Genomic DNA, 23597 nt, shown 5'->3' with positions numbered 1-23597 from the left:
TGTCGGCCTTGAGCAGACTCTTTCTGAAGTTCCTGCCGGTCTTCTTGGGCTGCCGCTTCTGCACCATCTTAATTAAGGATCCAGCAGGGGAAAGGTTGCGATTGGATCTACAATGATGTCTAATTAGCTATTACCATATAAACATGCAGAACAGAGAACATGTATTCTATTCTACAAGGTCAGGTGCTATTTTGGACAATAGGGCTGTTGGCCTGCTCTTGTATTTCATCTGGATGGAATAATACCATGCCATGTATTACGAAATTTGGTGTCAATTTCCAGGCTGGTCTCATAGACTAGACGTAACACAGTAAACTAAAAAATCTGGGACACTCTAATGTGTTACATTTGGTATGGTTACATAAGACAGAAGGTTAATTAAGGCAAAAACGTGAACGTCTAGCAACCCAAAGGTTGTTTGTTCAAATCTCATTACAGACAACTTTAGCATTTTGGCTAGTTAGAAACTTTTATATTACATTTTAGGTACTTTGCATGTTAGCTAACCCTAACATTAACCCATAATGCCTAGCTAATGTTAGCCACCTAGCTAATGTTAGCCACAACAAATTGGAATTTGTAACCTATATGTATTGCAAATGTAACATATTGTATGATTTGCAATTTGTACGATATCATTCAAATAGTAATCTGTAACCTATCATAAGAAATGGATGATGGACATCCACAAATTTAATACATACCAAACATAACACATCATACTAATTTGAGTGTCCCATATTTTCATTTACTATGTTACGTCTACCCCTGAGTCTAGATTGCAGCATTTCATTGTGTTCTTAGGAAATGGTAATAGAATAGGAAAATTGAGAAAATGTCAGTGTCCTCTTTTTCCCTCTGGCCAGTTTCAAATTGAGTTGACATCCATGTGGGACATCCATGTGGCAGAACAATGACACGATGCCAATATGATTGGTCTCACATAGGGCTGTCCCGACCTAAAGAAAATCGAGGTCGACCGAAAATCTGTTCTTTTGAGTGTTTCTCTCTCTCATATATATATATATATATATATGTGTGTGTGTGTGTGTGTGTGTGTGTGTGTGTATATATGTATGTGTGTGTTTTAATGAAATCAACTACAGTGGGGCAATAAAAGTATTTAGTCAGCCACCAATTGTGCAAGTTCTCCCACTTAAAAAGATGAGGCCTGTAATTTTCATCATAGGTACACTTCAACTATGACAAAAATTAATAAAAAATCCTACAATGTGATTTTATGGATTTTTTTTTTTTCTCTCATTTTGTCTGTCATAGTTGAAGTGTACCTATGATAAATTACAGGCCTCATCTTTTTAAGTGGGAGAACTTGCACAATTGGTGGCTGACTAAATACTTTTTTTGCCCCACTGTATAAGCATTGAGCTTGTATGATACTTTAAGCTTACGGTTTGATGAAAATGAGACCAAAGCCTCGAGGGCGTCAGATCTAGATAACCAGAAAAAAAAAAAAAAAAAAAAAAAAACTTAACCTGACCCAACTATTCTCCTCCTGCTGGCTTTCAGATTCTGCCATTACTCTCCTGAAGTTGCCGGTAAAAGGAGTCGGCAACCTTTCTCATGTTGAATGCCAATTTATATTATAGTTTCTACTGATCCGTGTGCCAGTTATGGTTTTCATATGCACATTTTTGTGAAACAGTTTAATTTAATTTGGTTAATCAAAACGCTATCTATATGAAAATGATACAAACCTAAAGTAACTTCTAATGCCAACTATATGTAAAAATAGCCAAAATAAAAATATTGCAGCCTGCAGGTATAAAATATCCTGATTTGAAAAATAAATCTTCATCCTGTTGAGGGAGAGGTAGTTGTCCTTGCACCACACGGTCAGGTCTCTGACCTCCGTATAGGCTGTCTCATCGTTGTCGGTGATCAGACCTACTGTTGTCATCAGCAAACTTAATGATTGTGTTGGAGTTGTGCCTGGCCATGCAGTCAAGAGTGAACAGGGAGTACAGGAGGGGACTGAGGACGCACCCCTGAGGGGCCCTGTGTTGAGGATCAGCATGGCGGAGGTGTTACTAGTGGTCGACCGATTTAAATCGGAATGGCCGATTTTCAAGTTTTCATAACAATCGGTAATCAGCATTTTTGAACACCGATTATGGCCAATTACATTGCACTCTACGAGGAGACAGCATGGCAGGCTGACTACCTTACGCGAGTGCAGCAAGGAGCCAAGGTAAGGCATTAAACTTATCTTATAAACAATCAATCTTAACATAATCACTAGTTAACTACACATGGTTGATATTACTAGTTTATCTAGCTTGTCCTGCGTTGCATATAATCGATGAGGTGTGCATTCTTGAAAAAAGCACAATCGTAGCACCAATGTACCTAACCATAAACATCAATGCCTTTCTTAAAATAAATACACAAGTAAAACATGGGTGCCAAGGTTCATGGGCATTGGGGAGCACAGGAGCGAGACCGGAGAAGTTGGAAGGCTTGACTAACTCCGTGATGGGCCATCCTTGTTTTCAAATGTAGAAACCCAATAAACACATTTAGATATATTAATCCTGCAGGCTTAGGTCTCTCTAGATATACCTTTCTCATTTGTGGATTTGACTTATTCCAAATGAAGTTGGAAATGTAGCTGTCCAGATGTTTGAACATTGACTTTGGCAGAAAATAATATAAGGGGTGGACTGGAGGGGAAAAAAAGGGTTACTTTTTAGCATTGGGATTGCTGCTCCTCCATGGATCAGAGAAATTGTAGGATTCTAGAAATGAGTTGATTACTGTGCCTGATTTTTAAATGACATTGTTGGGCTTCGGTCTGGATCTGTCTAGACTTGGATGCAATACACAATTGAAATCTCCGCCCAATATCAAATGATCAGAGTTAAGGTCAGGAAGTGTCGTGATGTCAGAGAAATTGAGCTTCATCCCAATTAGGACCATAGAGGTTAGCCAGAATAACCTGTCTGCTAAACCATTTCCCCATCACTAATAGATCTTCCATTAGTATCTGAAATGACTTTGGAGGAGACAAACAGTGTGCCATCCTCTGCTAAGGCCAGAGGATGGCTGTTCCTTTGGCCTTAGCACCAAAGTAGGAGTGAAATAGTTGGTCTACCCATCCTCTGTTAAGTTTATCATGGTTGCTGGACCGGAGATGCGTCTCTTGGAGAAAAACAATGTCCAGACTTAAGATGAGCATACACTCGGCTACACTTGACCACCTGGTTAATTCCTTTCACGTCCCAGCTGATAGCATGTGGAGCCTAGAGTATGTGAATTAGTCATAGTAATCAGAAATGTGTTAGTACGATCACATGGCCAGTGTGCTGAAGGGTCTGAGTAATAAAATATAAAAAAGAGAGAAACGACAAAATACCCAGAAAACCTTGGACCCCTATGCTGGCCTTCCCCCAGTTGGATGACTGCATCTACCTCTCCTAGACAAGAGCAAAATGCTACCACATTAAACTGACCCTCAGTAGAGCTCTATCCAGGGCCAACATAATCAAGTTTACACCTAGGGAAGGGATTCTGGCGGGAACCACCTCCAGTTATGTAAGGTATCTCATGCAATATGCATATTTGAAGGATAGTAAAACAATGAGGTATAGGTAGGTATATGTTGAATAATTGTCTTTTTTTAGGAGCAGGGTGGAGGCACGTTTCTAATCAAGATATGAATTCACTAGTTGGTCCTTGGTCGCATTAGCACGGCTAGTGCAGGGTCATAGTATGAGCCCACAATGGCTAGCTGGTATTATGTCGCCAATGATAGGCCTAGACTTGCTATGGACAGGGTAGGCCGCATTCCGCCTATGGTCTCGAGTCCCTCTCACAACGAAAAATGCGACCGTTCCCCCGGCGCTGTCTGTTCTCGAAGTCCTCAACCTTGGAAGTGAATTTGACGACATCGGATGATAGCTGGGTGACTTGCTCTTCCAGTGTGACCATTTTGTTGGAGTAAATATTTCCGCCAACTTCCAGGCTATTCAGACGAGTGTCATGTCTCGCCAAGTCTAACGGAGTTGCTCTTTATGTTTACCTCGGTGGCGAGAATAGCTATTAGTGCCGATTAGGTCAGTGGATAGTGACTCCACCTTAGCCAGCACAGTCTGTTCAGATTTAATGATAGCCGCCATTACCATGGCTAAGTCGGGGGGATCAGAGTCCGTGTCAGGTGAGCCGAGACTTCAGCAGAGACCTGCTCCTTTGTGGCCCGCAGCTGTTGTCTCAACATTTTACGAATAAAAGGCCAAACATTTCTGCAAAAAAGACAGATTAGTAAATTGGTTTTGATTCCAAATTAAATGTTACAAAATTAACACAGTGGGGGGAGATGTTGTTCAAGTATTAATAGTAAATTGTTCGCCCTGCATCGGAGCGTCTCAAACGCATGTTCACATGTTGCTGCTCACCAGCGCCCCCCATAAGCCTATTTCTATTTGTGTGTGTCCTTAACATTGACAGGAGCACTCCAAACAAAAGACAATGACTGAATTGACAACTCGAAATTGAATTAAATAAACCAATACTTGTTTCTCAGAAGTGTTGCGTAGGTTGTGCACTCTACAAACAATGAGAATAGGAAGACTGGAATAATAATATTGAATGCATGAAAATAAATTACCACAACCAAATTAAAACATTGTACATTAGAAATTATAGGAATTAACAGTAAATACACTACTGGTGATATAAAGTTGAAGTCAGAAGTTTACATACATCTTAGCCAAGTACATTTCAACTCAGTGTTTCGCACTTCCTGACATTTAATCAGAGTAAAAATTCTGTCTTAGGTCAGTTAGGATCACCACTTTATTTTAAGAATTTGAAATGTCAGAATAATAGTAGAGGATGATTTATTTCAGCTTTTATTTCTTTCATCACACTCCAATACCTTGACTTTGTCCTTAAGCCATTTTTCCACAACTTTAGAAGTATGCTTGGGGTCATTGGTTGCAAATGGGTCTTCCAGATGGACAATCTTTAACTTCCTGACTGATGTCTTGATGTTGCTTCAATATATCCACATAATTTTCATTCCGAATGATGCCATCTATTTTGTGAAGCGCACCAGTCCAACCTGAAGCAAAGCACCCCCAAAACATGATGCTGCCAACCCCCGTGCTTCACGGTTGGGATGGTGTTCTTCGGGTTGCAAGCCTCCCCCTTTTCTTCTAAACATAACAATGGTCATTATGGCAAAACAGTTCTATTTTTGTTTCATCAGACTAGAGGATGTTTCTCCAAAAAGTACGATCTTTGTCCCCATGAGCAGTTGCAAACAGTAGTCTGACTTTTTTTAATGGGGGTTTGGGGCAGTGGCTTCTTCCTTTCTGAGTGGCTTTTCAGGTTATGTGGACATAGAACTTGTTTTACTGTGGATATAGATACTTTTGTACCTGTTTCCTCCAGCATCTTCACAAGGTCCTTTGCCCGAACGCGTCTCCTTCCTGAGCGGTATGACGGCTGCGTGGTCCCATGGTGTTTATACTTGCGTACTATTGTTTGTACAGATGAACGTGGTACCTTCAGGCATTTGGAAATTGCTCCCAAGGATGAAACAGACTTGAGGTCTAAAATTTAATTACTTTTGATTTTCCTATGATGTCAAGCAAAGAGGCACTGAGTTTGAAGGTAGGCCTTGAAATACATCCACAGGTACACCTCCAATTGACTCAAATGATGTCAATTAGCCTATCAGAAGCTTCTAAAGCATGACACCATTTTCTGGAATTTTCCAAGCTGTTTTTAAAGACCGTCAACTTAGTGTATGTAAACTTCTGACCCACTGGAATTGTGATACAGTGAAATAATCTGTCTGTAAACAATTATTGAAAAAATTACTTGTCATGCACAAAATAGATGTCCTAACTGACTTTTCAAAACTACAGTTTGTTAACAAGACGTGTGGAGTAGTTGAAAAACAAGTTTTAATGACTCCAACCTAAGTGTATGTAATTCTAAAACGTACATTTTTCCCCCTCTTCAATCTACACACAAAGCAAAAATTGGTTTTTTGAAACATTTGTTAAAAATGATATCACATTTACATAAGTAAAAATGTATTCCATACTTTGAAGCACCTTTGGCAGCCTCAAGTCTTCTTGGGTATGATGCTAAATGCTTGGCACACCTGTATTTGGAGTTTCTCATTCTTCTATGCAGATCCTCAAGCTCTGTCTGGTTGGATGGGGAGCATTGCTGCACAGTTACTTTTAAATCTCTCCAGATATGTTTGATCGGGCTCAAGTCCAGGCTCTGGCTGGGCCACTCAAGGACATCCAGGGACTTGTCCAGAAGCCACACCTGTGTCTTGGCTGTGTGCTTAGGGTCATTGTCCTGTTGGACCGTGAACCTTCGCCCCAGTTTGAGGTCCTGAGCACTCTGGAGCAGGTTTTCATCAAGGATCTCTTTTTTTTATTAACTAGTCAAGTCGGTTAAGAACAAATTCTTATTTTACAATGACAGCCTAACCCGGCCAAACCCTCCCCTAACCCGGACGATGCTAGGCCAGTTGTGCGTCACCCTATGGGACTTCCGATCACGGCTGGTTGTGATGCAACCCAGGATCGAACCTGGGTCTGACACCTCTAGCACTGAGATGCAGTGCCTTAGACCGCTGCGCCACTTGGGAGCCCCCTTTGCTCCGTTCATCTTTGCCTCGACCCTGACTAGTCTCCCAGTCCCTGCCTCTGAAAAACATCCCCACAGCATGATGCGGCCACCACCATGCTTCACCGTAGGGATGGTGCCAGGTGTCCTCCAGACGTGACGCTTGGCATTCAGGTCAAAGAGTTTAATCTTGGACTAGAGAATCTTGTCTCATGGTCTTGAGTCTTTCGGTGCCTTTGTCAACCTCTGTCATGTGCCTTTTACGGAGTGGCTTCCGTCTGGTCTCTCTACCATAAAGGCCTGATTGGTGGAGTGCTGCAGAGATGGTTGTCCTTCTGGAAGGTTCTCACATCTTCACAGAGGAACTCTAGCGCTCTGTCAGTGACATTAGGATTCTTGGTCACCTCCCTGACCAAGGTCCTTCTCCCCCGATTGCTCATTTTGGCTTGGTAGCCGGCTCTAGGAAGAGTCTTGGTGGTTCCAAACTTCTTCCATTTAAGAATGATGGAGCCCGCTGTGTTGTTGGACCTTCAATGCGGCAGACATTTTTTTGGTACCCTTCCCCATGACGCAATCCTATCTCGGAGCTCTATGGACAATTCCTTCAACCTCGTGGCTTGGTTTTTGCTCTGACATACACTGTCAACTATGGGACCTTTATATAGACAGGTGTGTGCCTTTCCAAATCATGTCCAATCAATTTAATTTACCACAGGTGGACTCTAATCCAGTTGTAGAAAAATCTCAAGGATGATCAACGGAAACAGGATGCACCTGATCTCAATTTCCAGTCATAGCAAAGTGCCAGAATACTTACATAAGGTATTTCTGTCTTTATTTTTAATACATTTGCAACAATTACTAAAATCAGTTTTCGCTTTGTTATTATGGGGTATTGTGTGTGTAAATTTGGGGTTTTTGTTCATTTTATTTATTTTAGAATAAGGCTGTAATGTATCAAAGTGGAAAAATGTCAAAGGGTTTGAATACTTTCAGACGGCACTGTATGTAATGGGGAATTGATATACACTAACAATCAAACACAAACAACTCACACAATGAAGCTATGAAACAATGAATGTGCAAAAATTGGTGAGAGGGAGCACATTCTGGAGAGAGAAGTGAATTGTGCATGGTCAATCTGACTTTTATGGTGATTTGGTCTCAGCGGAAGTCAAGGCATTCATACTTCTTGTGGAGCAGTACAGTGTTGTCAAGGAAGTGAGTTTGTGTTTATACAGGATGTACCGCTCCCACCTACCGTCAACCAATCATGTCAATGCAGACCTATACATAGCTCTCTGCATTGTTACAAAATTTGGGAGGCTCATGGCGATATGGTACGGAGCTCAATTTTGCCTCAGCATGCCACTAGAGGCTCCGCAATTGCGACCTCATTTTCAGATCAAGCATAGATTGGCTTTTAGTTCTAGGCCTCCACAATGTGTGTGTGTGTGTGTGTGTGTGTGTGTGTGTGTGTGTGTGTGTGTGTGTGTGTGTGTGTGTGTGCAGTACCAGTTAAAAGTTAAGGGATTTTATTTTTACTATATTTTCTACATTGTAGAATAATAGTGAAGACATCAAAACTATGAAATAACACATGGAATAATGTTGTAACCAAAAAAGTGTTGCCTTGACAGCTTTGCACACTCTTGGCATTCTCTCAACCAGCTTCATGAGGTAGTCACCTGGAATGCATTTCAATTAACAGGTGTGCCTTAAAGTTAATTTGTGAAATTTCCTTCCTTGATGCATTTGAGCCAATCAGTTTTGTTGTGATAAGTTATTTATCCGTTATTTTACCAGGTAAGTTGACTGAACACGTTCTCATTTACAGCAACGACCTGGGGAATAGTTACAGGGGAAAGGAGGGGGATGAATGAGCCAATTGTAAACTGGGGATTATTAGGTGACCGTGATGGTTTGAGGGACAGATTGGGAATTTAGCCAGGACACCGGGGTTAACACTTCTACTCTAAGTGCCATGGGATCTTTAATGACCTCAGAGAGTCAGGACACCTGTTTAATGTCCCATCCGAAAGACTGCACCCTACACAGGGCATTGGTCTAAAAAATATCCCAGAGGAAAGAGTGCCTCTTACTGGCCCTCCAACACCACTTCCAGCAACATCTGGTCTCCCATCCAGGGACTGACCAGGACCAACCCTGCTTCGCTTCAGAAGCAAGCCAGCAGTGGTATGCTGCTGGCATAAAGGTAGGTAGGATGGGTATACAGAAGATGGCCCTATTTGGTAAAAGACCAAGTCCATATTGTGGCAAGAACAGCTCAAATAAGCAAAGAGAAAAGACAGTCCATTACTTTAAGACATGAAGGTCAATCAATATGGAACATTTCAAGAACAAGACGTTTCTTCAAGTACAGTCCCAAAAACCAAATGCTAGGATGAAACTGAGTTTCATGAGGACCGCCACAGGAAAGGAAGACCCAGGATAAATTCATTAGAGTTAACTGCACCTCAGATTGCAGCTCAAATAAATGCTTCAGATTTCAAGTAACAGACATCTCTGCATCAACTGTTCAGAGGAGACTGTGTGAATCAGATCTTCATGGTCAAATTGCTGCAAAGAAACCACTACTAAAGGACACCAATAAGAAGAAGAGACTTGCTTGGGCCAAGAAACACGAGCAATGGATATTAGACTGGTGGAAATCTGTCCTATTCGTCTGAAATTTGAGCTATTTGGTTCCAACCATTGTCTTTGAGACGCAGAGTCGGTGAACAGATCTCTGCATGTGTGGTTCACCCTGTGAAGCATGGAGGAGGAGATGTTGGTGTGGGGGGGGGGGGTGCTTTGCTGGTGACACTGTCTACGATTTATTTAGAATTCAAGGCACTTCCTAGTCGGTGTGATGCTAGTCGGCGGGCGGGTGTGGGCAGCGAACGGTTGAAAAGCATGCATTTGGTTTTACTAGCGTTTAAGAGCAGTTGGAGGCCACGGAAGGAGTGTTGTATGGCATTGAAGCTTGTTTGGAGGTTAGTTAGCACAGTGTCCAAGGAAGGGCCAGAAGTATACAGAATGGTGTCGTCTGCGTAGAGGTGGATCAGGGAATCGCCCGCAGCAAGAGCAACATCATTTATATATATACAGAGAAAAGAGTCGGCCCGAGAATTGAACCCTGTGGTACCCCCATAGAGACTGCCAGAGGTCCGGACAACATGCCCTCCGATTTGACACATTAAACTCTGTCTGCAAAGTAGTTGGTGAACTAGGCGAGGCAGTCATTAGAAAAACCAAGGCTATTGAGTCTGCCGATAAGAATACGGTGATTGACAGAGTCGAAAGCCTTGGCCAGGTCGATGAAGACGGCTGCACAGTACTGTCTTTTATCGATGGCGGTTATGATATCGTTTAGTACCTTGAGCGTGGCTGAGGTGCACTCGTGACCGGCTCGGAAACCGGATTGCACAGCGGAGAAGGTACGGTGGGATTCAAAATGGTCAGGCAATGAGGCTGAGATCCTGATTGAAAACAGTGGAGGTGTATTTGGAGGGCAAGTTGGTCAGGATAATATCTATGAGGGTGCCCATGTTTATGGATTTAGGGTTGTGCCTGGTGGGTTCCTTGATGATTTGTGTGAGATTGAGGGCATCTAGCTTAGATTGTAGGACTGCCGGGGTGTTAAGCATATCCCAGTTTAGGTCACCTAACAGAACAAACTCTGAAGCTAGATTGAGGGTGATCAATTCACAAATGGTGTCCAGGGCACAGCTGGGAGTGGAGGGGGGTCGATAGCAGGCGGCATCAGTGAGAGACTTATTTCTGGAGAGGTACATTTTTGTAGTTCAAACTGTTTGGGTATAGACCTGGAAAACCTGCAAAGTTCTATCTCTGCAGTAGATTGCAACTCCTCCCCCTTTGGCAGTTCTATCTTGATGGAAAATTTTGTAGTTGGGTATGGAAACCTCAGAATTGTTGGTGGCCTTCCTAAGCCAGGATTCAGACACGCCAAGGACATCAGGGTTGGCGGAGTGTGCTAAAGCAGTGAGTAAAACAAACTTAGGGAGGAGGCTTCTGATGTTGACATGCATGAAACCAAGGCTATTTCGATCACAGAAGTCAACAAATGAGGGTGCCTGGGGACACGCGGGGCCTGGGTTTACCCCCACATCACCCGAGGAACAGAGGAGTAGAATGAGGGTATGGCTAAAGGCTATCAAAACTGGTCGCCTAGAGCGTTGGGGACAAAGAATAAAAGGAGCAGATTTCTGGGCGTGGTAGAATAGATTCAGGGCATAATGTGCAGACGGGTATGATGGGGTGCGGGTACAGTGGAGGTAAGCCCAGGCACTGAGTGATAAGAGAGGTATCTCTGGATAAGCTGGTTATAATGGGTGAGGTCACCGTATGTGTGGGAGGTGGGACAAAGGAGGTATAATGAGTGGAACTAGGGGCTCCATTGTAAACTAAAACAATGGTAACTAACCTAAACAACAGTATACAAGGCATATTGACATGAGAGAGACACAGCAAGGCATAAAGTAATCACAGGTGTTGATTTGGAGAGCTAGCTAAGACGACAACTGGTGAGACAACAACAGCTAGTCAGCTAAAACAACAACAGGTAAAATGGCGATGAATTCGCAGAGAGGGTCGGTTAACTACACACAGGGCCTGAGTTCGCGGCTGGGGCTGACAGATAAAAAAATAAACAGAATGGATTACTGTGATTTAATGGACAATCCAGCAGGCATCAGCTATGTAGCCAAGTGATCATAGGGTCCAGGGGGCAGCAATAAATGGAACAGAGAAGCTGCGGAGTAGTCGCTAGCACGCAGGCGACACAGCGTTTAAAAGTTAGTAGCCCGGGGCTAGTAGAAGCGCCCGCTCTGACGGAGGCCGGTTGAAGGCACAGCGGATGGAGTATTCGTCGGCAGACCAGTCGTGGTGATGCGGCGGGGTGCCGTGTCGACTAAGGATCCAAGCCAGATGCTGAAAGAGGTATTGTAGTAATTTAGTTTTCTAGCCGGGTGATGCACCTGGCTCACGGCTAACTGGTGCTAGCTTCGGGGCAGAGGCATTAGCAACTCGGTAGCAGCGGTGATCTGGTGCCAAGGTCCAGACCTTACGGCAAGGATCCGGTGGAGTAGTGTGTTCTAGCCGTGTTTGGGTGGAGTCCGGGTGAACAACTGAGTAGGCCGGGATGTGGGCCTCAGGGATAGCTTCGGTACTGGGTAACTCGTGGGTGCTAGCTAGTTGTGAAGATCAGGAGTCATGGTCCAGGGATTACGGCAGGGATCCGGCGTTGTAGTGGAGAGAGTCCGTTACTGGTAGGCTGGCGAGTATTATCCAGGCCAAAAAAATTAAAAAATAAATAATATTTAAAAAAGGCTGGTATCTGTGCAGAAGGTAAAGGCTGCTAGTAGTGGCTAACAATGACTAAACAGCTTGTAGCTAATTAACTGGTTAGCTTCTAATGGCTAGGTGGTTCTTGCTATAAGGTCTAAAAAAATAATAGCGGTTCCGTATCACATTGGGTGAGGCAGGTTACCGGAAGGTACAATTGAACTAAAATGGAGAAGAGATTGAAAATAAAAATTGAAATGTATACAAAAAATACGAAAAATACAAAAGTACACGAGAGGACGAACAAAACACGTCTGCACTGAGTATGCATGGTTACCACAGCATTCCGCAGCGATATCTGGTTTGCGTGTAGTAGGACTATCATTTGTTTTTCAACAGGACAATGACCCAACACACCTCCAGGCTGTGTACGGGCTATTTGACCAAGGAGATTAATAGAGTGCTGCATAAGATTATCTGGCCTCCACAATCACCCGACTTCAACCCAATTGAGATGGTTTGGGATGAGTTGTGTTTTAGTCGTGCAGTAACACAATGTCAGTCAACCAACAGCCTAACGACCAAACAATCGACCAGTCGACTGATTGGGGTCAGCCCTAAACTCTCACAATGATCCAGAGAATCATTATAACCGGAAACTAAAAATGTCTAGGACCCAGGTCAATGAGAAGGGATCATTATTCTCAAATTGTTGCCTGACCAAAGTCTGCTGTTGATAATCACTAGAAGGTTATGGTGAGACAGAACTTCTCAGCATTACTAGAATGCCAGAGATTGTCATAGAACCCATCTCTTGGATTAATAATTAACCTTTGTTGTGCTACAATGGATCAGATTATTCACAGAAAAATGCTTTGCAACATGGTGTTTTACCTTGGAGGTTGTTAAAACGGAAACAGAATTAGGCCAGGTAGGCTGTTGTCCTGTGCTTGTTAGGCTCAGGCCTAACCATTAATTTATATATTTTTGGGGATGGTTAATCCTACTTTGAATGGGTGAATTATATCTACTGTGTCTGTAGAGTAGAACTAGGGCCTAATGTATTTCTGTGTCAACACTTAGAACCACCATTGGTTATTTTAGGCTTGACAGATGGATAAACACAAGACTTGCATGACAGTGAGGGTTGAGCTTGATGTCCCTGGTTTGGTACAGATGCTCTGTAAATAGAGGTGGTGTCTGTCTCTGGTGTAAGTGCCCATTGTGTTCCGGCATTATTCACTGTCCTCGGACCTTGTTAGGAAGGACCTCTGGGCCACTGAGACAAAGTAAAGTAATGAATGATGGTAATTTATCCCTGTGTTGTGGTGAGTAAACTACACTCATGGGTCAAGGAGTTTATCATTACTTGTGGCTGTTCTGTGATTTGTTTTTCTCATCGGATAATGCCTACGCTACTAGGAGACTGGCTGAAGGACAATGCCTTTGTTTGGTAGTTAGTCTACTATGCTTTGAATGTAAGTCTAGACGGTGAGGTTTTGATTTGTTTGTAGCTGTGCATGGCTTGCAATGGCATCAGTAACAAAATCTGAATTCCTTCCTTCCATTGTCTGAAACTGGCCTGGCTTTTTCACGTGTTAGCGTACTGTATAATTTAACCAAACAAGCTCGATTTTATGTTTAACTTCAACTTTCCTAACCACCAGATGGAAGTGGTTTGAGATGGAGATTCATGCATTCAGCAAATTTAATTTCATGGTCAGTCAAAGGCCAAAGGACACACTGCTGTGGTGTCAAGATTGTTGTGACAACATGAGCGCTGATAAACTTGCTTGCCGGTTTTAGATAATCAAAGGTCACGCACTGCACTTTTCAGGCTCTCACAATGTCTCCAATCTTTGAGTTTTGATCTTGGCTAGCTGCTTTTGTTAGTAAAGCAGCACTGGTTAGTTCAAATAATATGGAGGAATTGACTGAGCAAATTCCTTAAACACAAACCCTGTGTCTGTCTGGCAGTTTACCCTATGAATCGCACTACCAGGAGCTGTCCTGTTGGCCCGCAAAACAAATGTATTTGTAAAGTGGATGGAAATCCGTTTACCTTGGAGCAGTTGTTTACTTTCTGTCTGTGCCACAGTAGTGCCTTCAGCACCACGGTTTGTTGAAGGAATGTAGAGAAATTTGAATTCAGCCATTTGGGTTGCAGTAATGTCATGACTCATTTATGGCCTGAAACCCTGGGGGTCATAACTGAGACAAGTGTGGACCGAAGTCAAACGTTCAGTTGCTCGCTCCCACATAAATGCCTGTGTGAAGTGCATGTGCAGTTATCCATACTGTCTGAAAAGTATGCAATAGTCCTCCGCCGTTCAACTGGAAAGGTCACTGCAGAGACAGGCAAATAAGCTGGCAAAGTTCCCCACTTTTTTATCTCAGCATACTTCAATCCCAACGTTAGTACTGTACTTTTATCAGAGAGACGGTGCAGATAACATTGTAGACCTCGGGAAGTGACCAAATGATTTTTATGGCTGCTGAATTTTTCCTCTTCAATGTCTTATTTTAAGGAGAACATTGTCAAGAATTTTCTTCTAGGTATTAGCATATCTGTCCTGAAGTGTTAATTGGTTTAGAACGTCTACTTCTGTGTCATACACTTAAAGGGATGTTTCTTATATTCAAATTCTTTAAAGCTAGTGTTTTGGTGCCCCGGTACCACTGCCGAAGGGCCAAGTGAGTAAATGTCACCTGTTAGGTGGCTGGAGGCGAATGCTTTGAATGTACACACTGGTAAGCTAGGTCTATTTCCATTGAACGTGAGAGAAGGGTTGAACACCTAAAGCCTACGTGTCATTGCTGCTTTGTTTCTGGGTCTTCTGATTGTAGGCCTATTTCATCCTTACAATGTGCAATAAGCAACTGCTTTGTAAGCATAGGTGAGTACGTAGACATGTGAAATTCAATACAGATGAGAGTAGTATGTATACTTGTGCTCAATGCAAGATACTTTTTGTTAGCTTCGTCTCATTTCTGTAACAGAGAACCCCTTTTGTAAACAATTCCACAGGGAATAAGAAATCTGAAGACTGATTGAAAGTGGGTGTGACTTTCCTGTGGCCAAGCACTTGGCTAGGCATACCTTTTGATTGCTGTAGGAATCCTTTATCTAATTGAACTAAAGGTACCACCACTACAAACTCATTTTGGCTTGAGAAAATGTTTGACTTTGTTCAGGGTATCAATGGGTTAAATCACCCTGTCCCCCATTCTTTTACAATTCCATATCAGCCGTCATTCCTAATTGATTCATTTACACTTGATTGTCACGAAATATCCACTGTGTTATCATCCAGAATCTCACGGACAGATTTGCAGGTTAACGTTAAATGGGACGTAACAACTTTCGCAAGAATTTTACTTCTGGGTAACAGAGTTTATCATCCAGATTAAACGGTGAGCTCAACAAAGCAGTATAGAGTTACTGCAGAGCAAACAGAATTTGCGCTACACTTAACCCTGGGAAAGCACATCCTGACTTTGGGGCATAGTTAATATTAAAAGATCCCTTTCTGTGTGGTTACTGATTTATGCAAGGCGTAACCAGGCAACTCGCTAACAGAGCTTAACAGCTTCCCCTACATGCCTTCACGATTCTTATGAAAGTAGAAATGCGCTGCCTGGGCTGTGAGCTGGCCAGCCGGGGATGCTTACACCAACTGAGTGTTTCCGAATGACTGTTCAGCAACGGATGGGTGGGACTCACTGAAGGTCTGAGCTTAGTGCCTACCACTTCGAAGATGCAACATATTTTTTGTGAAACAAGCAAGAAATAAGACAAAATAACAACTTGAGTGTGCATAACTATTCACCCCCCTAAAGTCAATACATTGTAGAGCTACCTTTTTTGCAGCAATTACAGCTGCAAGTCTCTTGGGGTGGTCTCTATAAGCTTGGCACATCTAGCCACTGGGATTTTTGTCCATTCTTCAAGACAAAACTGCTCCAGCTCCTTTAAGCTGGATGGGTTCCGCTGGTGTACAGCAATCTTTAAGTCATACCACAGATTCTCAATTGGATTGAGGTTTGACTAGGCTATTCCAAGACATTTAAATGTTTCCCCTTAAACCACTCGAGTGTTGCTTTAGCAGTATGCTTAGCGTCATTGGTTAGATAAAGGTGAAAAAAAATCTAAGAAATTTTCCTCCTGGTAGGTGAACCTCCGTCCCAGTCTCAAATCTCTGAAAGACTGAAACAGGTTGCCTTCAAGAATTTCCCTGTATTTAGCGCCATCCATCATTCCTTCAATTCTGACCAGTTTCCCAGTCCCTGCCGATGGAAAAACACCCCCACAGCACGATGCTGCCACCATCATGCTTCACTGTGGGGATTGTGTTCTTGGGGTGATGAGAGGTGTTGGGTTTGTGCCAGACATAGCATTTTCCTTGATGGTCAAAAAGCTCAATTTTAGTCTCATCTGACCAGAGTACCTTCTTCCATAGGTTTGGGGTGTCTCCCACATGCCTTTCGGCGAACACCGAAAGGTGTTTGCTTATTTTGTTTAAGAAATTGCTTTTTTTCTGGCCACTCTTCCGTAAAGCCCAGCTCTGTGTAGTGGTCCTATGCACAGATACTCCAATCTCCACTGTGGAGCTTTGCAGCTCCTTCAGGGTTATCGTTGGTCTTTGTTTAGGTGGTTAGCCCTCACTTGGCAGGTTTGTTGTGGTGCCATATTCTTTCCATGTTTTAATAATGGATTTAATGGTGCTCCATGGGATGTTCAAAGTTTCTGATATTTTTTTTTATAACCCAACCCTGATCTGTACTTCTCCACAACTTTGTCCCTGACCTGCTTGGAGCGCTCCTTGGTCTTGGTGGTGCCCCTTGCTTAGTAATGTTGCAGACTGAGGCCTTTCAGAACTGTGTGTGTGTACTGAGATCATGTGACACTTATATTGCACACAGGTGGGATTTATTTAACTAATTATGCAACTTCTGAAGGTAATTGGTTGCACCAGATCTTATTTAGGGGCTTCATAGCAAAGGAGGTGAATACATATGCCCGCACCACCTTTCCTGTTATTTTTCTTCTTTTTTTAGAATTTATTGAAACTATTTTTTTTCCACCATTTTGTATGTCCATTACATGAAATCCAAATAAAAATCCATTCAAATTACAGGTTGTGAATACTTTTGCAAGGCTGTGTTTTTTTAATTTATAACACACACAGTTTTTATTAATAAGGATAGGTTCCCAACTGAGATTCTGTCATCAACTAGTTGTCTCCATGTGAGGTCACTGGGAATAATGTGTGTGCCAGAGGAGGCTGGTGGGAGGAGCTATAGGAGGAAGGATCTTTGTAATGGCTGGAATGGAACGGTATCAAACACAAACATATGGAGCCCACATGTCTGACTCTGTTCCATTCATTTCATTCCAGCCATTACAATGAGCTCGTCCTCCTATAATCCTTTCCCACCAGCCTCCTCTGGTGTAGGCAATGCACATGTAAGGAAAATAAAACCACTGAACATGGTTTGAAGAGACCTGAGTAGGAAATAAACTGAAGTTTGCAGAGGCTACTACTTCAACTTTGTACTAAGGCTAGTTTGTACTTTTGGGCGTAGGCTTCCAGTAACAACTGATTCATCCTATGAAGCAATCGGTGCTCATAATATCCCACTGGGCGCTGACGTCAGTTCAATGTCTAGTTTTGATTTACATTTGGTTGAGATATCAACAAAACATGTCACCATGTCATTGGATTTGAGTTAAACTGATTGGATTTGCAAAAAGTATTTTTTTCACGTTGATTCAAAGTCCTCACATTTATGTTTTTGTTTGAAATGACATGGATTCACTCAGTGGGATCATTCTGAATTATCATGAATTATGTTGTGAAACTGCTTGATCATGTTAACTCTTTTTTTTTTTTTTTTTTGATTTTCAATAGGGACAGTAACTCAGACTGATAATTCTAGCAATTTAGTTATTACATTCTTAGATATCCTAAATCAAGCTTGCCTCACATAACTATTCAACAAGGGGTATAACTTCATTATTTTATATCCTCCTGTGTTGTATGGTCCAGTGTACTGGCCTATGAGGCCTACAGGGTTGAAGGCTTAAAATCAGTCCATTTGGGCCACCCCTTATGTTTAGAACAATAACTACTGTCCCTGCTGTAGGCCTATATGTTATTACTGATCTCAATGGTGGTGGACACAGCCAAGTCAGACCCTTTTTTTGGCATTCAGGTTTCTTTCCCACGGCTCCTCTCTGTGGCTTGTCATTCACACTGATTTGAGGGCACTTTAATCGTCATGTTTGTGGCACGTACAATTTAACAGACCGCATGTCAAGGTGACAATATGCCCACAATTTATATTCTGCATTTAATGACAATCTAAATTTTGTTTAAAAAAAAACAAAAAAACATTTGAGACCAACAGCTCGCAGTTGTTGATTCATGCTCTTGGCAAGCTTTAACTCGTCTTGCAAACACCAGCCTCTCTAGCTCACTGTGTATTTAGACTAAGCTTTACCCCAAGTTACTCACACTTAAAACAATGTATTTCCTGTTATGGTGGTAACATTGCCTGGCATTGCATTGGGCATAAGAACAGCCCTTAGCTGTGGTATATTGGCCATATATCACACCCACTCGGGCCTTATTGCTTAAATAACGCATGGTATATCAGCACGGTAGAATTAAATGGCTATAGTTCATTCTTACATGCTCTGTTTGAGCTGCTTTTGAAAGCAAGTTTGGTAGTGAGTGGAAACGCCAACTGGATGCTTCACATTTATACATCCTGTGAAATATCTGGCTCTAATAAGAATTACTAGAATGGGCTTGGAACCTCTAAACCTGTCAGTCTAACTGGTATTCTCATGGATACGTGCAATGGCGGACCTGGTATTGTGACGCAAGATTGCCACGGTTACCAGGCTTCCTCCAGGCGTCTGAGTCTTGGACGAAATGAATTGGAAATGGCTTGATAAAGTAGAATAAAAGTTTTATTAAAATGGGCTGATGACTTTGAAGAGTTTGCAGACTAGATGGCTAGCTGATCGGGTCATTGATTTAGCAAGCTCAATGCTAAAAACATAGCTAGCTGAGCAGGTAAGATAGCCAGCATGGTTAAATAAATCATGCAATCTGTAAATCTTTACTCACCGTGATAACTTTCTAAAGGAAATGTTTTTCAGTCTTCTGCACTATCTGTACTGTAGCCAACGACCTAGCCAACTAGATACTTTTGGACAGCCTGTCATTTTATGATTTTAGAGTTCGCCTGTGTCACGTAAAAAATCTAATAAATCAAGTTTGAACTTGTTGTATTAGAGTGCCCTCTAATGGTAAAGAATGGCATTGATTATAGCATACTTTCTGCACTGTAATGACAGATGCATGCAATGAATTAATACTTCTTTTTTTTTCATGAGGATAGCAATAAAAAGGGTGAATAAATTCCCTGTGCATGTGCCTTTACTGACTGCCACAAAGTAACCGGAGGAGTGGAGGTAATTATTAGAATTTATCTTCCATAGGTATAAAACTTTTGAATTGGTGTTCATTAGTTGTAACATCACAGAACTAGAATGAGATTGTATTAATTTAACACATACATTCCTAATCAAAACTGAAGGCACATTAAAATTAAATTAAATATGTTTATTATGAAACATACATGCTACATCACCAAAAGTATGTGGACACCCCTTCAAATGAGAGGATTTGGCTTTTTCAGCCAAACCTGTTGCTGACAGGTGTATAAAATCAAGCACCCAGCCATGCAATCTCCATAGACAAACATTGACAGTAGAATGGCCTTACTGAAGAGCTCAGTGACTTTCAATATGGCACTGTCATAGATTGCCACTTTTCCAACAAGTCTGTTCGTCAAATTTCTGCCCTGCTAGAGCTGCCCCGGTCAACTGTAAGTGCTGTTATTGTGAAGTTGAAACGTCTATGAGCCACGAAATGGTAGGCCACACAAGCTCACAGAACGTGACCGCTGAAGTGCGTAAGTGTGTGAAAATCGTCTGTCCTCGGTGCAACACTCACTACTGTGTTTCAAACAGCCTCTGGACGAAACGTCAGCACAAGAACTGTTCGTCGGGAGCTTCATGAAATGGATTTCCATGGCCGAGCAGCTGCACACAAGCCTAAGATCACCATGTGCAATGCCAAGCGTCGGCTGGAGTGGTGTAAATCTCGCCGCCATTTGACTCTGGAGCAGGGGAAACGCACTCTCTGGAGTGATGAATCACGCTTCATCATCTGGCAGTCCGATGGCCAAATCTGTGTTTGGCGGATGCCAGGATAACGCTACCTGCCCGGATGCATAGTGCCAACTGTAAAGTTTGGTGGAGGAGGAATAATGGTCTGGAGCTGGTTTTCATGGTTCAGGCTAGGCCCCTTAGTTCCAGTGACGGGGAATCTTAACGCTACAGCATATAATGATAGTCTAGACGTTTCTGTGCTTCCAACTGTTTGGCAACAGTTTGGGCCAGGCCCTTTCCTGTTTAAGCATGACAATGTCCCTGTGCACAAAGTGAGGTCCGTACAGAAATGATTTGTCAATCAGTGTGGAAAAACTTGACTGGCATGCACAGTGCCCTGTCCTCATCCCCATCAAACACCTTTGGGATGAATTGGAACGCAGACCGCGAGCCAGGCCTAATTGCCCAACATCCATGCCCAACCTCACTAATGCTCTTGTGGCTGAATCATAGTGGAAAGCCTTCCCAGAAGGGTGGATGCTGTTGTAGCAACAAAGGGGGGACCAACTCCATATTAATGGCCATGACTTTGGAATGAGATGTTCGATGAGCAGGTATCCACTTACACTACATGACCAAAAGTATGTTTTAGATTCCCAGGAATGAGAAATGGCAGTGTCACTACTTATGCAGCAGGCATTTCAAAATAAAATGTAAAAAAATCAGACATTCACATGTGACACTTAGGGAAGACTCATTCCCTACAGAATTTGAGGTATGGAATTACACATTCACTACAAAGGGGTTTTTGTTGAGGAGTTATCCTCAGCATATCTATGTAATTAAACAGATTCATTTATTTGTACCATTTTTTTTATATCTGGCAATTACGCTTGCTTCCACGAGCCCAACCCCAAAGACAGTTTGCTGTGTAAACATCCAGTAAAAGAGATCTACGTCACTGTAGATTCAGATTCTGTTCTTTAAAAAAAAAATTGCTCAATACCATTGTAAATACCATTGTAAAGCACAATTTCTCCCCTTCCCAACAGAATCAATTACATGACCTAAACACTGCCCGTTTCTGCATAATTCAAGCAGGCAATGAGCCCCGTCTGGTCTTTTTTTAAAATGGCGGGTGGCGAAGCGAAACTAATGCGTGATAGTGAGAAGGAGAGATGACGTGTGGGAAAATGGCTTTTTTTCACTCAATCTGTCCAATTTATCAACTTATCACCTTATCGCCTCTAATGTAAATAAAACACTATAAAGAGTTTGTCATTACATACCTATTTGAATCGGGTTTTTAGGGTGGTAATAAAGTGATCTTAGAAGTAAACAGTGTCTTTGAGAATGATGATGCATACAATGATGACGCAAAAAATGACTAGGTATCCCCCCCCCCCCCCACTGTCAATTTCTTGTTTTTAAAGGATGAGAGAAGTGCTACACCTGGTGGAGAGAGATTGTAAGACAGAAGTAGTTGTTTATGCGTGTTGTACTGTACGTTACGACATGCCACGTCTAGCTGTAACGGAGGGTCCGTTTTTTTTCAACTTTTCTCCAATACTATAGAGCCATTACCATGTCGATCAACGCTTGAATAGAAACAGTTCACACCCCTGATTTTGAAGTCAACACAGTAGCTACAGTCCCATTTAGTTTTCTTTGTAGCCTCATTTGAATGTCTGCGGTTGGGCACATTTGTACGGAACTGGGATCAGTGAAATGTAGGCTAAACTGACAACGGCGTGAAGAGCAGAAATTTCAACTAGCAAGCAAGTCGCAGCAAAGAAAAACGCGGGGGGGATTCTGGCAGGGGGATATTTGATTTTTCGGCACAACACCGGCAAATGAACACATTTTTATCTCGGGCAAATGAGTTAAATTATAGCCATAATCAACTCTATGCGTTCTCTCGAAAATAATGCAACTCTGTGGAAGGTGTGTTCCACGACGCGCTATTTTCCATAGAACGCATCGTTATGCCTCGATCACACCACCGACAGTGTTTATGCAGTTTTCTACACCAGAATTGTATTAATTTACAATGGAAGGCTGCGTTTGACTTGCTGCATTGAAGCAGTGTGTGGTGCAAATGTTGGACTTATCGAACGTGTACGTCAAACTGTATGTGTACACGGCTTGACAGAAATGGTAGCAGAAGGTGAATGTTGAACTTTTGTTCCACACATATCCAGATGATGCTGTTACATTTGGCTCAGAACACAATCGGGTCTATCGTTGTGATCGAGGGGTTAATTGATTATGGGCGGCACCTTAGCGCTCACTTTCTGTTACTGTCAGTTTTTATCAGAGCTATTGTGTGTATGTATGGGGCGGCAGGGTAGCCTAGTGGTTAGAGTGTTAGACTTGTAACCGAAAGGTTGCACGTTCAAATCCCCGAGCTGATAAGGTACAAATCTATCGATCTGCCCCTGAACAGGCAGTTAACTAGGCCGTCATTGAAAATAACAATTTGTTCTTAACTGACTTACCTAGTTAAATACAGATAAATCACAGATAACGTGTGACGATATGGGTGTCATCCCATCCACATAAAATAAGCGAGGCTTCTTTTCTGATGTAATTTTCTGGAGAAGTGGCACAATTATGGCCTTTTTTGCCAATATAAACAACCATCCCCCTCCCTCAAAGACCGATTTGTAAACAGTGCCCCACCCTGTGAGCAAACTGTTGGAATGTTCGATGTTTCCCCATACCCGCGTTTCACATACGTTGCCTCAACTTGCCTGTTGGTGAATTTCTTAAGAGGAGTAGTTTATTGTCAAACCGGATTTGTTCATTCCGCGACACAGCAGCAACAAGGTAACACGTTTTGTTGTCAATTATTCCAGAGCCTGCAATAATGTAGTCTACACATTTTAAACGAATACGACTCTCAACACGGAATTTTCTTTCTCCATTTTACTGTATTGATACGGCAATAACAAAATGCTTACAAAGTCGTAGACGCGGTGTGTTTTATGAAATAACAGTTTTACTGAGCTGTGGGCTAATTCCTCACCTGAAAGCACTTTTCGCTGGCATTTGAACGGATAGTTGAGGCTTTGTTTCCTAAAATTAGCAGTCTCGTATCCTGAACGAGAGCGCGCTTGCTTGTGTCGTAATTCTGCGGTCCTGTGTGCGTGTGTGTGTGTATACAGTGTTGGGGAAAAAGTACCCTATTGTCATATTTGAGTAAAAGGAAAGCTACTTTACTTTTACTTGAGTCATGTTCCATTGAGTCACCCAGTAAAATACTACTTGAGTAAAAGTCTAAAATTATTTGGTTTTAAGGGTACTTAAGTATCAAAAGTAAAAGTTTGAAATTCCTTATATTAAGCGAACTAGACGGAACTGTTTTTGTTTTTTTTATTTACGGATAGCCAGGGGCACGCTCCGACACTCAGACATAATTTACAAATGACTCGTGTGTTTAGTGTGTCTGCCAGATCAAAGGCTGTGGGAATGACCTGGTATGTTCCCT

The 23597-nt window shown here is 42.3% G+C and overlaps 1 protein-coding gene across 6 annotated transcripts in view; it reads left to right on the top strand.

Moving 5' to 3' along the window:
• Window positions 1-23597, top strand: part of LOC139367971 (phosphatidylcholine:ceramide cholinephosphotransferase 1-like) — a 34940-nt gene that overhangs the window by 4913 nt on the left and 6430 nt on the right. The window contains exon 1 of one of the 6 annotated variants that reach the window (XM_071106409.1): window positions 20701-20721. The exons of 2 other annotated variants lie outside the window; for them this stretch is intronic. The gene's annotated coding sequence lies outside the window, so the exon portion shown is untranslated. Of the gene's footprint in view, window positions 1-20700; window positions 20722-21762; window positions 22937-23597 lie in introns of those variants that run through there. 3 more of the 6 variants (XM_071106404.1, XM_071106408.1, XM_071106407.1) reach the window with 3 other exon arrangements.

The sequence above is a fragment of the Oncorhynchus clarkii genome, chromosome 16 (genome assembly GCF_045791955.1).
Source record: "Oncorhynchus clarkii lewisi isolate Uvic-CL-2024 chromosome 16, UVic_Ocla_1.0, whole genome shotgun sequence".
Classification (NCBI taxonomy): domain Eukaryota; kingdom Metazoa; phylum Chordata; class Actinopteri; order Salmoniformes; family Salmonidae; genus Oncorhynchus; species Oncorhynchus clarkii.
This window is presented reverse-complemented; position numbering and strand designations above follow the sequence as displayed.